This window comes from Hyperoodon ampullatus (genome assembly GCF_949752795.1).
Source record: "Hyperoodon ampullatus genome assembly, chromosome: 6".
Taxonomy (NCBI): domain Eukaryota; kingdom Metazoa; phylum Chordata; class Mammalia; order Artiodactyla; family Ziphiidae; genus Hyperoodon; species Hyperoodon ampullatus.
Genome location: NC_136919.1, coordinates 44,720,673 through 44,736,206, shown reverse-complemented (window position 1 = coordinate 44,736,206; position 15,534 = coordinate 44,720,673).

Here is a 15,534-nt window from a genome sequence, read left to right as displayed (position 1 = left end):
TTCGACTATAATCTCTTCAAATATTTTCTCGGGTCCTTTCTCTCTCTCTTCTCCTTCTGGGACCCCTGTAATATGAATGTTGGTGCATTTAATGTTGTCCCAGAAGTCTCTTAGGCTATCTTCATTTCTTTTCATTCTTTTTTCTTTAATCTGTTCTGCAGCAGTGAATTCCACCATTCTGTCTCCCAGGTCACTTATCCATTCTTCTGTCTCAGTTGTTCTGCTATTGATTCCTTCTAGTGTATTTTTCATTTCAGTTATTGTGTTGTTCATCTCTGTTTGTTTGTTCTTTAATTCTTCTAGGTGTTTGTTCTTTAATTCGTCTAGATCTTTATTAAACATTTCTTGCATCTTCTCAGTCTTTGCCTCCATTCTTTTTCTGAAGTCCTGGATCATCTTCACTATCATTATTTTGAATTGTTTTTCTGGAAGGTTGCCTATCTCCACTTCATTTCGTTGTTTTTCTGGGGTTTTATCTTGTTCCTTCATCTGATACATAGCCCTCTGCCTTTTCATCTTGTCTATCTTTCTGTGAATGTGGTTTTGTTCCACAGGCTGCAGGATTTTAGTTCTTCTTGCTTCTGCTGTCTACCCTCTGGTGGATGAGGCTATCTAAGAGGCTTGTGCAAGTTTCTTGCTTTGGAGGGACTGGTGGTGGGTAGAGCTGGGTGTTGCTCTGGTGGGCAGAGCTCAGTAAAACTTTAATCCGCTTGTCTGCTGATGGGTGGGGTTGGGTTCCCTCCCTGTTGGTTGTTTGGCCTGAGGCGACCCAACACTGGAGCCTAGAGGCTCTTTGGTGGGGCTAACGGCGGATTCTGGGAGGGCTCACACCAAGGAGTACTTCCCAGAACTTCTGTTGCCAGTGTCCTTGTCCTCATGGTGGGGACACTCTGACTACCAAGAAATGAAAAAGGTGTGGCAGAGGTTTCTAGCTATCAACCAAAATATACTATTCTCCCTTTAATTCATCAGGTGTAGTTTGAATTATTGTTCTCAACTATTCACATACTCCCTGTAATAGAATTACACACACACACCTTTGCTATTTGAGCTTGCAGCATCTCCCAATAGAATAGGCAGAATATTTCCCTACACTATAGATGTTGAGCTTGGTCATGAGACTTGATTCGACCAATGGAAAGTGGGTGAAAGTGGCACTTCTGGGCTGAGCCTCCAGAAGCATCAAGCATTTCTGTGCATTCTTGTGCACTTCTATCATGAGGATATCATGCCCCAAAAAGACACTTCCCTTTCTGACTGGGTGCCAGAACAAACACATGTGGAATAGGCCTGAATCGAACCCACAGCCTGGCACCATGCCCAGCCAACCTGTAGCCTTAATCAGAGCATTCCTGCCCAGCCAAGCTTAAGTCAACTGAACAGCAGCCAATGAGCAAATTTGTCAGAGTGAGAATAAATGCTTGTGGTTTAAAGCCACCAGGTTTAGGAGAGGTTTGTTACATAGCATTATTGCTATGGTAGTTAATTAACACACATACTAGTAGTTCTCATCTAATACTAATAGTCCTATTACTGGACACGTGGTTGCCTCCCTACATTATATGTTCCTTGTAGTTAAGTACAGGCATGTGACTAACTTCTTACCAATAAAATGTAAGCAGAAGTGTTAGGTGCCACTTTCAGATCTGGGCAAGGCTATGAACGTGCTTCCTCTTCTCTCAATGGCAAGGACTCAGATATGGAAGCCACTCAGCTTTGATAATCCATATGATGACAATTCCCTATAGCATAATGGGATGATGACTTGGAAATATTCTGGGTCCCTGGATGACCACCAACCTAGAGTGCTCCCCTTGGAACTGTTAGATGAAAGAGGAGAAAGTTCCATAGCCTTTAAACCATGGTATACTGAGCATCTTCGTTACAGCCACTTACTTTTACCCTTACTAATGAAGTTGGGAGACACTGCCTTCTCTGAGAAGTTCTGAGGTGTTACTCCTAAAAACTTAGCCCCAAGTCTGCTTCTCTATCCCACTTCCCCCTCCCCAATGATTTTGCGAGCTACCCAATATCCTTTTAATACCACTTATTTTCTGGCTAACCAGTCAGCTTCCAAAGCTTGCTTGTGATACAGCAATCAAACAGAAGACATCAAAAGAGACAAAAGCACTATGAGCCTTTCCTGTCCAGTTCATAAGGAAAAGTTTATGACACCCGTCATGGCCAAGTGCCTTCTGAATTTCTTTACATAAGACTTTCCAGACCCCACTGAACCTCCCTTCCTTACTCTCTCCTTCAAGCCTATCTGACCCCTTCAGCTCTTCATTCATTCCAAAAACTTTTATGGAGTAGTTAGTATGCACCAGACACCAGGGTACAGAAGCAAATAAAAGTTTATTAGACAGAATTTACTAGGTTATACTGCAGTAACAAATGACCCTAAAATCTCAATGGCTTTAAACAATTTATTTCTTGCTTATTCTGCATGACCATCACATGTCAGCTTCACTCCAGGATGCAGGATGACAGAGTAATCTGGAATATTTGATAGTCATCATGGCAAAGAGCAAAAGGAAAGAATATGACAGATCACAGTCTGGCTGTTAAAGCTTCTGCCTCAAAATGATATATATATCATTCAATCAGCCAAATAATTCCCACGGCCAAGCCTGACAGTAATAGAGAGAAGTTGAATAACAATAGTAGGGAAGTATAATCCTTGCCACAGAGAAGAGCAGTATATTTATGCAAAGAAGAACACAGACTACCACAAAGAAGAACTCAGGCTGCCCTCTTTTCCTCTGTGCTTCCACTGTCTCTGTTACACTTCTCTATCTGTATTTACTATGCTGTATCACAATTAATTATGTATGTGTCCATCCCATCTCCAGTATTATGAGCTTCATCAGATAGGACTCAGGTCTTATGCATCATCCCAGCCTAGCACAATGCCTGGTACCAGGTAACTATTATCTACTTGGAGGATAAAGGAATAAAGGTGTGGATGGAATCAAGAGCTCCTGGTCTAGAGAAGGTGTGAGATATGCAAGTGAACACTCACGGGACAATCTGACTAGATATTTAGGAAGTACTGATGAGATGACAAAGGCTTCTTCAATTCAACGGGCTTCTTTGCCCAGAAGATAGAAGAGTATCTATAAACTGAGATGAGAGTGGGCACGTAATTGGCATCTATGATGAGTAGGTTCTGAGATGTGTCATCCTTTACTACTTGAATGTGTTGTCAATCTTTGAAGGAAGCTGGGGGAGAGGGAGGATGAAATAGCACTATCTGTGGCAAAAGCAGAGACACAAGAAGCTGATGACAAAGCAGGCCACCGCAGTGACCTCACTGACAGAGGCTGCCCACAAGCAGCCGGGAGGCACTCACTCCAGTGTCAGCAAGTTTCTCTCTGGGGAAATGATTTGAAAGCTTAACAAAAACCACATCCCCAGGCAGACCACCACAGGGCATTCAAGGCCGTGCTCAAGGTGACTCCAAGCAGAAATAAATACAGGATCCTAAGACTCCACTGCCAGGACACCTGGAACTTGGTTCTTTTCTAGGCCTTAGCAGCCTTTGCCACCGCACCTGGGTCCACATGACCTTTAGCCATTTCCAAATACTGAAACTAATCCCTCAGTGCAAGAATTTGCTGTCATTGAACCACAGGCTCTGTGAAAGAAAGATTTTACCCTTTGGGGAAGGGGAAGGAGGGAGGCAAGATATCAATGTAAAACTTGCAATAATAATAGAATTATAGAATGTCGAAGTGGCAGAAGCTTAGAGACCAACCACTTATACCCCTCATTTTGGAGCTCTGGGATGTAAGTTCCTTGAGGACAGAGTCATGTCTGTTTGAAAATCCTGTGCCCAGCAGAGTTTCGCCTAAGAATGGTGCTCAATAAATGTTTGTTGAACAAGTGAGAGGTGAACAGTAAGTAAATAATTGTTAAATTAAAAGAAGTTTCAAATAAGAGGGTGAATGAAGAAATGCACACATACAATGTGGAAACTGAGACTCAAAGAAATGCAGTATTGCACCCAAGATTACATGGTGACATCAAAGCAGAGCTGTGATTAAAAGCCAGGCCCTCTAGCACCCAACCAGGGCGTTTTATGGTGTAACAAGGCTGTGTTAGCCACTGTCCCAGTTCATGGCCATGCCGAGTTGTTTCCCCCCTTCCCCGACCTTTCCACTTCCCAGGAGAGTTTGGGGAACTGTCCTGTCACCCCACCCTCACCTGCTGGGTGTCTAGGATGCCACGCCACTTCTCTTGGGTCCTACAGGTGTCCTGAGAGAGTGCAGGGTCAGGCGGGCTGTCCTTACAATGTGACAATCCTGCTGCACAGCCTCTGAGTGAGGTGCTGATGGTCATGGAGGTAAAGGTTTCACAGATCCCCGACAAAATGCTGGGTTATCCCAGTCCCTGGCTCAGATGCTGAGTGATGTTCACTCAAGTGTGAGCACTGACTGGGACCCCAGCTGGCTCCTGGGTGCTCAAACCAAGGCCACAGTGCCGCTCCCGGTGGGCCCTGAGCGAAACGGCCTCCCTCTGGCTCCAGTGACTGTCTGCTCTCTCCCCACCCACCCCAGCTAGTCTAGGCAAGGGCCTCTCCTCGGCTTCCCAACACGTTAGCTATGCCCCAGTCCTCTGTGGGACACAGAGGGCATGGGCTTTCCAAATGCAAAGGCAGGAAGAAGCCTTCTTTTCTCTGCTTTCTGCCAAAGAGGGAAAAATGACAAATGATGGGGCATGGAGCTGGGGAGACTAGTCAACCTCTCAAACGTTATCCTGCCGCAAAGTGCGTGAGGGTCTTCCAAGCATTTTCACTGGAAAGAATATTCAAACAGTAACGTTTGCTATATACATTCTGACATGTTTATTTAAAATCAGTCACCTGATGGTATTCCTACTTTGTGGTGCCAACTCAGTATGCCCACATCTGATGAAACTTCATCACCATGGGCCCTTCCTTAGTCTTTAACAGCATTAAATTCACTGTTACGATATTTAAAGGCTGTTGCCAGTGAGAAAGGAATGCTCAGGTCTCAGTCCCACCTACTCCTTCAGGGGTCTCGAGGCTGAGACTCTGAGTCAGTCTGAGTACAGTGGTCACATCAACAGTGGAGACCATGATCAAAGGTTCATTGACTGACCTACTGAGAACATTGGCCATTCATTTAATTTCTTTTAAATCATCCCCACTGCTGTATAAAACTATGTCCACTTACTGCCTAAATATTCCTCTCCTCTTCTACACCATATAAGCAAGAAGAAAGGGAAAGAAGGAAGGAGGAATTTTCTAAATCCCTATTAAGTGCCGAGCTCTAGACTGTCTGGGGAAAGTAACCATTGTCAGGGCCAGCAGTCTCATCCTTTCCTATTTGCACATTTGCATGACTATGAGGTCTCCCATCACAATCAGATTGTCTAAAACCTGACAACTTAATATGAAAGCCCAACTGAGAGCAGTAGGTGAAAACAAGGGCTGGTTTCCCTGACTAAAGCACAGCAGAAAACTGATAGTTCAGGGAAAGCACATCTCTGATCTGCCTCAATTATCCAAAGCTTCCTGTGGGCTGGTCTGTGTTGAGTTGGCAGATATGGGGCCGTTTGTAGAGAGAGAAATACACGCTTCCTTCGTGCTCAAGAGCCATCACTTCAGTCACCGATATCTCTGATTGCTGGCAAAAAATACACGTATTTCTTAAAGAAACTCCACTTAGCTTGTCAAAGGGGGAACCCAGAATAACAGCAGAGCTGATTATCGGCTTTTTAACATCAAGAGGCCATAAGGTGGAGCAGGCCAGCCAACTTGGGGGCACTGAGCAAAGTTGGAAAATAATCACCTCAGAAAGGAGAGGCAGACATTGAAAACACCTTCTACTTAAGGCTTTTGCCCAGCTGGAGCTGGCTGGTAGTCAGGTTGTTGGTGCCAGAGATATTTAACTTAATTTTCCCCATGTAAACACTGCATGAATTCGTTCATCCATTTCCCAGGAAGAAGAAGAAGGAGAGTTTATCATGTACACAATTGTTGCAGTTGCCTTCCTTTCTCTGTTATTCTGCTGAAATATTCCAGAGACAGCTGACACTATTTCTGAAATGGAAGCAAAGGGCACAGACCACCGCCCATCACAGTGGCAGCGCTCCCAATCCTTCAAGGATTCACTGGGCCCTGCTGTACCAGGTCATCGTGAGCGGATACGAAAGTTCCCAAGGTTAGAGATCGTCTACTGATGTCACGGTCACTTTGGATTACTGGAAGCACATGCTATAGTTTCACAACAGAACCGTGAGGAAGACCGAGAGCTGGAGGAAGATGTTACCCAGACGTGAAGTATAAGGAAGCTGATTCCAGCGTGGGGCCGTCCACCCCCAGATCAGGACCCCTCTTCTTCCTCCTGGAGGCTCCTCACCAGCCACAGGGCTCCTGAGCCTAAGACACATGACTTCCTGCACAGATACTGCCCATGCCCCAGGCCAAACCCCAGCTGTCCCCAGTCCCTCTCCTTTCACATCTGGCTGGTGAATGGCGGGTCAATCCAGTACATTAGTGAATGATAGGGATGTGATGGGTGACAATGACACATGTGTCATCCCTCCAAGTAAAATTAACATGCACTTAACTGAAGTTTGAGCCTTGACCTGACTTGTGCTAATGATGGGGATTTTAGGTAATACAGCAGGCTAACAGAAAAATTTGGGGGGACTGGTCTCATTTCACATCAAATAAGCTACCAATTATTCAGCTGACACACAGAGCCAGCTCTGCATACCCCATCTGTGAGAGGAATAGAGGCTCTGAAGTGGTGTGTTAAAGCACTATTTGTAATAAATAATCCAATTATCCAAAAATATGGAAATAGCCATGTATTAATTCTGGGAAATCTAGTACAGCTTCTGACATTACAATTATGAGGATTATGTAGAAATATGCTCAAGTACATTTTAAATTATGCTACATGAAAAAAATCAAAATAGTATCTATACTATAATTGTAACTATTTTTAAAACACATATAAATATGAATGATATTTGACACAGTATTGGAAAATATAAACAGCCAATACAGTCAGGGGTAGGATTATAGAACCAGTTTTGTTTCCTTGAAGTTGTCCATAAACTTTTTTTTTGCAAAGATAATAGTCTAAGAAAAGGGAGGATTCGGTAACAAACACTCTAGCCTGAAGGTTCCAGAGACTCTCGGAAGGTAGATCAAGGAGATATCAGTGTTCAGATACGGACTGTACCGAATAAAACAAGTAGAGATTTAATGCCATTTTTAAAAGATTCATGCCATCTTTTTACCAAGCATGTTTATCTTAGATGGGCTGGGAAACTTCAATAACACTAGAGATCTCTCTCTTACAGGTGGTCTTTTGGGATAAATAGACTCTCCCCCAAATCAATCTAAAGAGCTTCGGCCCATCCACAGGCATCCACCTGTCCTGAGGGCTGAGGTGAGAGCATGCTGCCCATGGAAATGTGGACGTGCTGTCCGGTGCCCAGCCCATCCTTGGAACTCTGCAGCGTTTCCTTCCTCTCCTGCAAGTAGCCTCAAATCAAAGGAGTAAGGAAAGTGGCTATTTGATTGTTGCTGTTTCCATTCCCAATTTTCTAAATTTAGCTCCCAGATTTTCTGACCTGATCATCTGAGGTTAAATCACTTGAATATTTTCCATCCAAGTTTTTTATTTCAGTTATTTTATGTCAAATGGAAAACATTTCAACACACAAGGTAAAATTCTCTAGAATTTTCTGGTTTCTGTAAATTCCAAAGTTTAAGAGTAGGTACAGAGCTCCTGGGTTTCATTCAAGTTCCCACCAGATTTTTCAGCTTGAGTTTTTGTCCAAAAAAGTGGTTTGTACTAATTCCCACCTCCTCCACCAACCTCCTTTCACTCATGCAACACTGGACAAACATTTACTAAATATTGTGTTGGCCAAAAAGTTCGTTCGGGTTTTACATATGGTACAAAAAACCCAAACGAACTTTTTGGCCAACCCCATAGCTACTATTGGTCATGCACCCCTCTGGACACTGAGAACACAGCATGAACAAAAGATGTCTGCTTACCTTATAGTGAGAAATAATAAGAAATAAATAGGAAAATAGTAAGATAGATGGTCATACATACTTTGAAGGAAAATAAGCAGAGAAAGGAAATAGGGGTGTCAACAGTAGGGATGGATGCTGCAATTTATTAGGGGAACTATATGAAATTGTTATTTTGGAGGTCAACATGGTTGATGACTGGAAATTTCATGTGATTCAATCTACGTCAGTTTTCTATTGTTGCAAAACAAATTACCACAAACTCAGCATTCCTGGCCAAAAGTGCAGTGAGTACAAAGATCCTGAGGCACTTGTGTGCCTAGATTAAGGTCCGTGTAGCTGAGCTGGAGTGAGAGCAGAAGAATAATTGGATCCCAAGTTAGGAGGCATTGTGGGCTAAGTAGATCATGAAGGGACTTCTAGGTAATTTCAAGGATTTTGACTCTTACTCTGAGAGAGCTGAGAAGTCAACAAAGGATTTTGAGCAGAAAGGTGACATGATCTGACTTACAAACTAACTGTGAACGTGTTAAGAACATGAGACATTCAAGGGAAGAAGCAGGGGGACCAATTAGGAATCTGTTTCCATAATCTAGACAAGAAATAATGATGATGTGGACCTGGATGATAGCAATGGAGGTGGTGAGCATGGATTGGATTCTGGATGTATTTTGACAGTAGGACTGAATTTTTCTAATGGACTAAATGTGAGGTAAGAGAAGAAAAGCCAAAGACACCTCCAAAGTTTTTCACTTGAGCAACCAAAAGGATGAAACCACCAGTCGTGAAAATAGAAAAGACTGTAGGAAGAGCAGGTTTGCAGGGGAGATATCGAGAGCTCAGTTTTGGTCAAGTTGAATTTTATCTCCTTGTTGACATTTGAATTGAGATTTCAAGTAGACAGTTGTATATAAACGTCTAGGATCAGGGGAGGTGTCTAGCTAAGATAGAAATTTGGGGTCTGCAGATAGTATTTAAAGTCACAAAACTGAATGAGATCAACAGGGAATAATTTGTAGATGGAAAGAGAAAACGTCCAAGAACTGAGCCCTGGGACACACCAATATTTAGAGGTCAGAGAGATGAGAAGGAATCAGCAAAAGAGACTAAGAACAATTAGCCAGTGAGATAAAAAGAAAGCTAGGGCCTATAGTGTCCTGAACTAAGAAACATTTGTTTGTAGCACGTTGCTACTTTCTTGTTTTATAAGATGCTCTACCTCATCTTGTATTTTCCCCCACCCCAGCCCTAAAGTCAGCCATTTCTTCAAGGGGCCCTGGTTCCTTTTATTAGAGAAAGGTATTAGAAACCAATATCTAGGCCTTGAATGTGCTCATTGCTACTGGGGTGTTATTGCTTCTAGGTCCCCTCAGCAGACTGGGCTAGGTAACACGTACATGTATGCTCATGCATATATACACACTTATCTAGAATTATTTCCATATATAATACATATACATATATTAAGCTAAGCATGAGTTCATACTGCTGTCTCTGACTCTGCTTCAGTACCACTGGGCTCATTCTAGTTTTCCTATCTTGCTTCTCTATAGCTTTCCTCTCTGACAATTGGAAATGTAGCTCCCACCAATGGAAGTTTGTTTTTTTGTTTGTTTGTTTGTTTGTTTGCTGTATGCGGGCCTCTCACTGCTGTGGCCTCTCCCGTTGCAGAGCACAGGCTCCAGACACGCAGGCACAGTGGCCATGGCTCACGGGCCCAGCCGCCTGGGAAGCCCCCTGGAAGTTATTTTTGACCTCAACAAAGCAGTTTCTGTAGAATGCAGGGATGTAAAGCTTGCCTGGGATGCATTCAAGAGACAATGAGAAGAGAGAAATTGGAGTCAGCAACTATATGCTAAACAGTAGTTCTCAATTTTTAGCCTGTATCAGAATCATCTGGAGGGCTTGTTAAAGAGAAGATTGCTGGGTAAAAACCTCCAGAATTTTTTAGTCATTAGATCTGAAGGAGGCCCCAGGAATTTTCATTTCTAACAAGTTCCTGGGTTGTGCCAATGCTGATGCTGCATCTCAAAGTGCACTTTGAGAACCACTGGACTCAAGGAGTTCTGCTTGAAAGAAAGGTACGAAATGGAGCAATTGAAACTAATATAATATTGTAAATCAACTATACTTCAATTTTAAAAAGAAATGGAGGGGTTCCCTGGTGGCGCAGTGGTTGGGAGTCCGCCTGCCGATGCAGGGGACACGGGTTCATGGCCCAGTCCAGGAGGATCCCGCATGCCGCGGAGCGGCTGGGCCCGTAAGCCACGGCCACTGGGCCTGCGCGTCCAGAACCTGTGCTCCGCGGCAGGAGAGACCACAGCGGTGAGAGGCCCGCATACCACAAAAAAAAAAAAAAGAAATGGAGCAGTACAAAGATAGTGAAATGCGTCATGAGAAGTTTTTTGGGTGTGTGCATGTGTGTGCGTGTGCATGTGTGTGTGTGTGTTTTAAGGAAAGAAGTAATGATACATTTGTAATCTAATGAGAAGAGTTCAGTGAAGAAGAAAATAATAGTGATGCAAGAGACAGGGGTGTTAAGGCTGGTAGGGAATTGCTGAAGCAAAATCTTTGAGCTGGTAAGAAAGGATAGAATCAATGCCAAGAAAGAGCTGGCCTTAAAGAGGAACCTGTTCAGTTCATTCATAGTAACAGGAGGAGAAGCAGAGCATATTGGAACAAATGGAGTTAGCTAGGAGGGCAGTAGTAAGGTCTTGTAAGTTCTCTTCTGATTGCCTCTCATATCTCAGTGAAAGAAAATGCAAGGTCATCAGCTCACATAGAGGCTGGGGGAGACAATGTTAGAGGTTGGAAGTGAAAGAATGAAATAATCTAGGAGAATGGGACTTTGAATAGATTCGAAAAATATGCAATGGTTGCTGTGCAGCATCAAGGGTCCTGTTGGGGTTAAGCGATCAGAAATTGACAGTGACACCTGTCCAGTGTGGTTGTGTTTTATTTTCTCCAGCCACATTCAGAAGTGCAGGAGCTGGTGTGGTATAAGAGAAGACTTGGATTTGAGCAGTATGTGATTTTGCAAGGAAAGACAATACAGAAGGGGAGAAGCAGATTTGCCTTGTTGGCTGTGATGAAAGCACTTTCAATTTCTGTTTTGCCTTATGAAATATTCAGTATAAATACTTTCTAAATTTATCTTTCCCATTACTGAAGCAATAATAATAGCAATTTTGAAGGCTGTGAACATCATATTTATAATATATCATTATTGGAAAAAAAAAGTAGAATACAAAACTGGGTCTGATCTGGAATTACACTTAAATAAAAATGATGAAAGAATGTGGACAAATCTGGGCCCAGAGAGAAGTAAAATGGTTTGATTCACTTAGTGGCAGGATTTGGGGGGAATTTCTTTCTTACTTTCCTTTTATTTTATGTTCAATTCAGGTCATTAAACATTAATTGAGCATCTATTGATGTCAGGCACTGTGCTGGGCTCCAAGAGAACAAAAAAAGGAGAAGGACTCAAAAAAAAAAAAAAAGGAAGAGGGGAAGGAGGAATTATAGTTTTATACTTAGGAAGCATATAGGCTAAGAATGATATTGTTGTTTCTCTTTGTATAATATATCATTATATTAAAACTATTACCGTAAATGTGGCAAATAGGATGTTAGTCTCTTTAAAAGACTACATTAGTTAATATTCTCTTAGTTGTAAGTAGTAGAAACCTACTAAAATTGACTAAAGCAAAAAGGGGGTGATATGATTTAAGGACTGGATCACAGAACCTAAGGGCAGTAGACAGTAGGACCCCGGGAGCAAGCTGGAAGCTGGGACCTGAACTCAACTCAACTAGTCTCTCTGTCTGTCATCTCTGTTCTGCTTTGCCTTCATTCCTCAAGAGATACTGGCCAAGCTGGGGCCAGATGGACACCTCTGAATAAATCAGAAGTGGCCAAAGGGTTGTGTTATATTTTCAAAACATGGCTGCTGGGAGTCCCACCACTGTAAGCATGTGGATGAAAGGGAGAGACCATTCTCAAAATTAGCAGGGCTATCATCCCAGTAGATATCAGTTACATCCTTCCCTTTTCTACCTACCTCATACACTCTCATACTGCACACAAAATTCCAAAAATGACCTTACCTAACATACTACAACTATCATCTCCCGAAGGGCAAAGTCACACCCAGCTACTGTACTGAGAGGAGATTTCACAGAACCACTGTTCTTCATTCAGGATCTTTAGGTAACATCTATTATTTCTTTAGTACAATCCCAACCTGGACCAGATATGCTTCTTCCTGATTTTGCAACTGGTGGGAAAATGATAAATGTAACCAACTCTTACCCAATATACAATGGTGCAGGGAAAATAACTACAAAAAACAGATCTCTAGATGGTCACTGGCCCAAAATATATATCTTACCCTTTTGTTAGACACAACAAGGTACATGAAATTACTGGTGTATTTCATGGATCACTAATAAGTTCCATTTAAGGAACTTTATTTGACAATAGTCCTCCTTGGAACAAATCTTTTTATTACCTTTACATCCCTAACTCTGCTAAGTAGTACTCCAGGAACAGAGCTAAGTTCATGCACCTTCTGTTCCTTAGCAAAAACACTGAGGATTCTGCCCATCACCTTTCTATCCATTTATGGACCTTGGTCTTGGGCCACACATGCAAAACTGGAATGTAGGATATGATAGCAAGGTGGCTTTCCTCTAAAATTACATTGAAATATTGCTCCTGTAACTTAGGCTCTATCCTTAGTCCTGAAAGCTACATCCCTTGGTTCAATGAAAGACCTAGAAGAAGGTGCTTTGCAGGGATGTAGGTCCTCCAAGACTTTTCTTTCCTAACTGCCAGATTCTCCACCTTCTTAATGAGAACCTCAATCTTAGTTTTTAAAATGGGGTATAACAGAGAATGCACCTATTATCTTTCAACCAAACAAGTGATTTTCTGAACTTAAATTGCCTCAGTTCACTAGCTACTAACAGGAAGGATGTTTCTGGATGATTTACATCCTTTTTCTATCATTCTCTGACTACTTTCAGCCCAACTCCTGAGACTGAGACTTACCACTGACTGTGACACCACCTTGAGAACACAGAATGCAGCCTCACCTGCCTCCAATTACAATGCCCACTCCCCAGGACTGGGTTCTCTACTAGTCAAGACTCTATTAGTTGTATGTGAAAGATGTCTTCTCAAAGGATTTAATAAACAAAAGGTTGTGAGAGTGAGGGATCACTGGCAGGGGTGCAACCCAATTTCAATAACATGAACTAAAATCAGGATTTAATTCTAACCAAACCTCTGCCTCCCATATTCACTCAAGTCAGCTGTGCTGATGCCTCTCACTGCAGAATGGTTTTCTGTTTTTCAGGCAACGGGATGGTAAATGTGGCTGCCAATAGCTTCTGACCTTACATGTTAACTGGTCTATGTGACTGAAGGGAAAGTAGCTCTTTCTCAACCCCTCGTTGGTCAGATGGACCAGTCAACAGTATCTATGCAGCCTGGCTCATATCTTATAAATGTTGCTAGGGAACACTGCCACAGTAACCACCGAGAAAAGGGGTGGACAATTCCCAAAAAGAGGGGGGATACACTTGGTCAATAATCATATAAAATTGTATACCAACAAATTTTGAAAATTCAGATTGAATAAAGTCCCAGAAAGACACAAACTATCAAAACTGACTCAAGAAGAAATAGAAAATCTGAATAAACCTATAACAAGTAAAGAGACTGAATTAGTAAATTTAAAACCTCCCACAAAGAAATGCCTGGGCCCAAATGGCTTCACTCATGAATTCTTCCAAGTGTTTAAGGAAGAAAGTGCCAATTCTTCACAAACTCCTCCAAAAACTAGAAGAGAAAGAAAGGAGCAATTTCCATCTCATTCTGTGTGACCTGGTTCCAAAGCCAGACAAAGGTTTTTAAGAAAAGAAAACTCCAGATCAATATCTCTTATGAATATAGATGAAAAAATCCTGAACAAAATACTAGCAATCCAAATCCAGCAACATATAAAAAAGGATTAATCACCATGACCAAGTAGGATTTATCACAGGAATGCAAGATAGACGTAACAGTCATAAATAAATTAATGTAATGCATCATATCAATAGAATAAGGGACATGATAATCTCAATAGATGCAGGAAAAGCTTTGTTTGAAGACTTCCCTGGTGGCGCAGTGGTTAAGAATCCACCTGCCAATGCAGGGGACACAGGTTTGAGCCCTGGTCCAGGAAGATCCCACATGCCACAGAGCAACTAAGCCCGAGCGCCACAAATACTGAGCCTGCACTCTAGAGCCCGCAAGCCACAACTACTGTGCCCTCGTGACTCAGCTACTGAAGCCCACCCGCCTAGAGCCCGTGTTCTGCAACAAGAGAAGCCACCACAATGAGAAGCCTGCACACCACAACAAACAGTAGCCCCCGCTCACCACAACTAGAGAAAGCCCACACATAGCAACGAAGATCCAACACAGCCAAAAATCAATAAATAATTAATTTTAAAAAAAGACAGTCTTGCATTTGATGGACCTTATCAAGTTGTGTACCCATCTTGCCAAATTTCTAAGTCTTCAAAAATTCTTTAAAAAAAAAAAGAAAAAGCTTTGTTTGAAAAAAAGCTTTGCAGAAAAGTTTGACAAAGCCTAACACTTTGTCTTAATAAAAATAATAAAGAATAAAAGGGAACTTCCTCTACCTGATAAAAGGTATCTACCAAAAAAACCTACAGCTAATATAATTCTTAATGTTAGAAGACTGAACGCTCTCTCCCTAAGATCAAGAACAAGACAAGGATGTTCATTCTTATCACTTCTATTCAACATTGTGCAGAAGATTATAGCCAAGGCAATTAGGCAAGAAAAATAAAAGACATCTAGATTGGAAAGGAAAAAATAAAACTATCTCTATTCTGACATTATTGTATATACAAAAAATCCTGATGAATCCCCAAAAAAGCTATTAGAACTAATTAACACTTTCAGCAAGGTTGCAGGACACAAGAGCAATATACAAAAGCAATAGCATTTCTATACCCTAGCAATGAACAATCTGAAATTTTAAGAAAATAATTCCATTTACCATAGTACCAAAAAAATAAAATACTTAGAAATAAAATATTTAGAGGAGTACAACTGAAAAGTACAAATTATTGTTCAAAAAGTTAACAATTTAAATGAATAGAAAGAATCCCATCCCATGTTGATGGATAGGAAGAATGTTGTTAAGATGGCACTATTCCTTAAACTGATATACAAATTTAGTGCAATCTCCATCAAAATCCTAAATGACTATTTTTTTCACAGAAATTGACAAGCTTATTCAAAAATTTGTATGAGAATATAAAGGACCCAGAATAACCAAAACCATCTTTTAAAAAAAAGTTAGAAGCTCACACTTTCTAATTTCAAAACTTACAACAAATCAACAGTAATGAAGACAGTGTGGTAGTGACAAAAGGATGACATAGGCCAATCGAATAGAATTAGAATCCACACATTAATCTTCACAT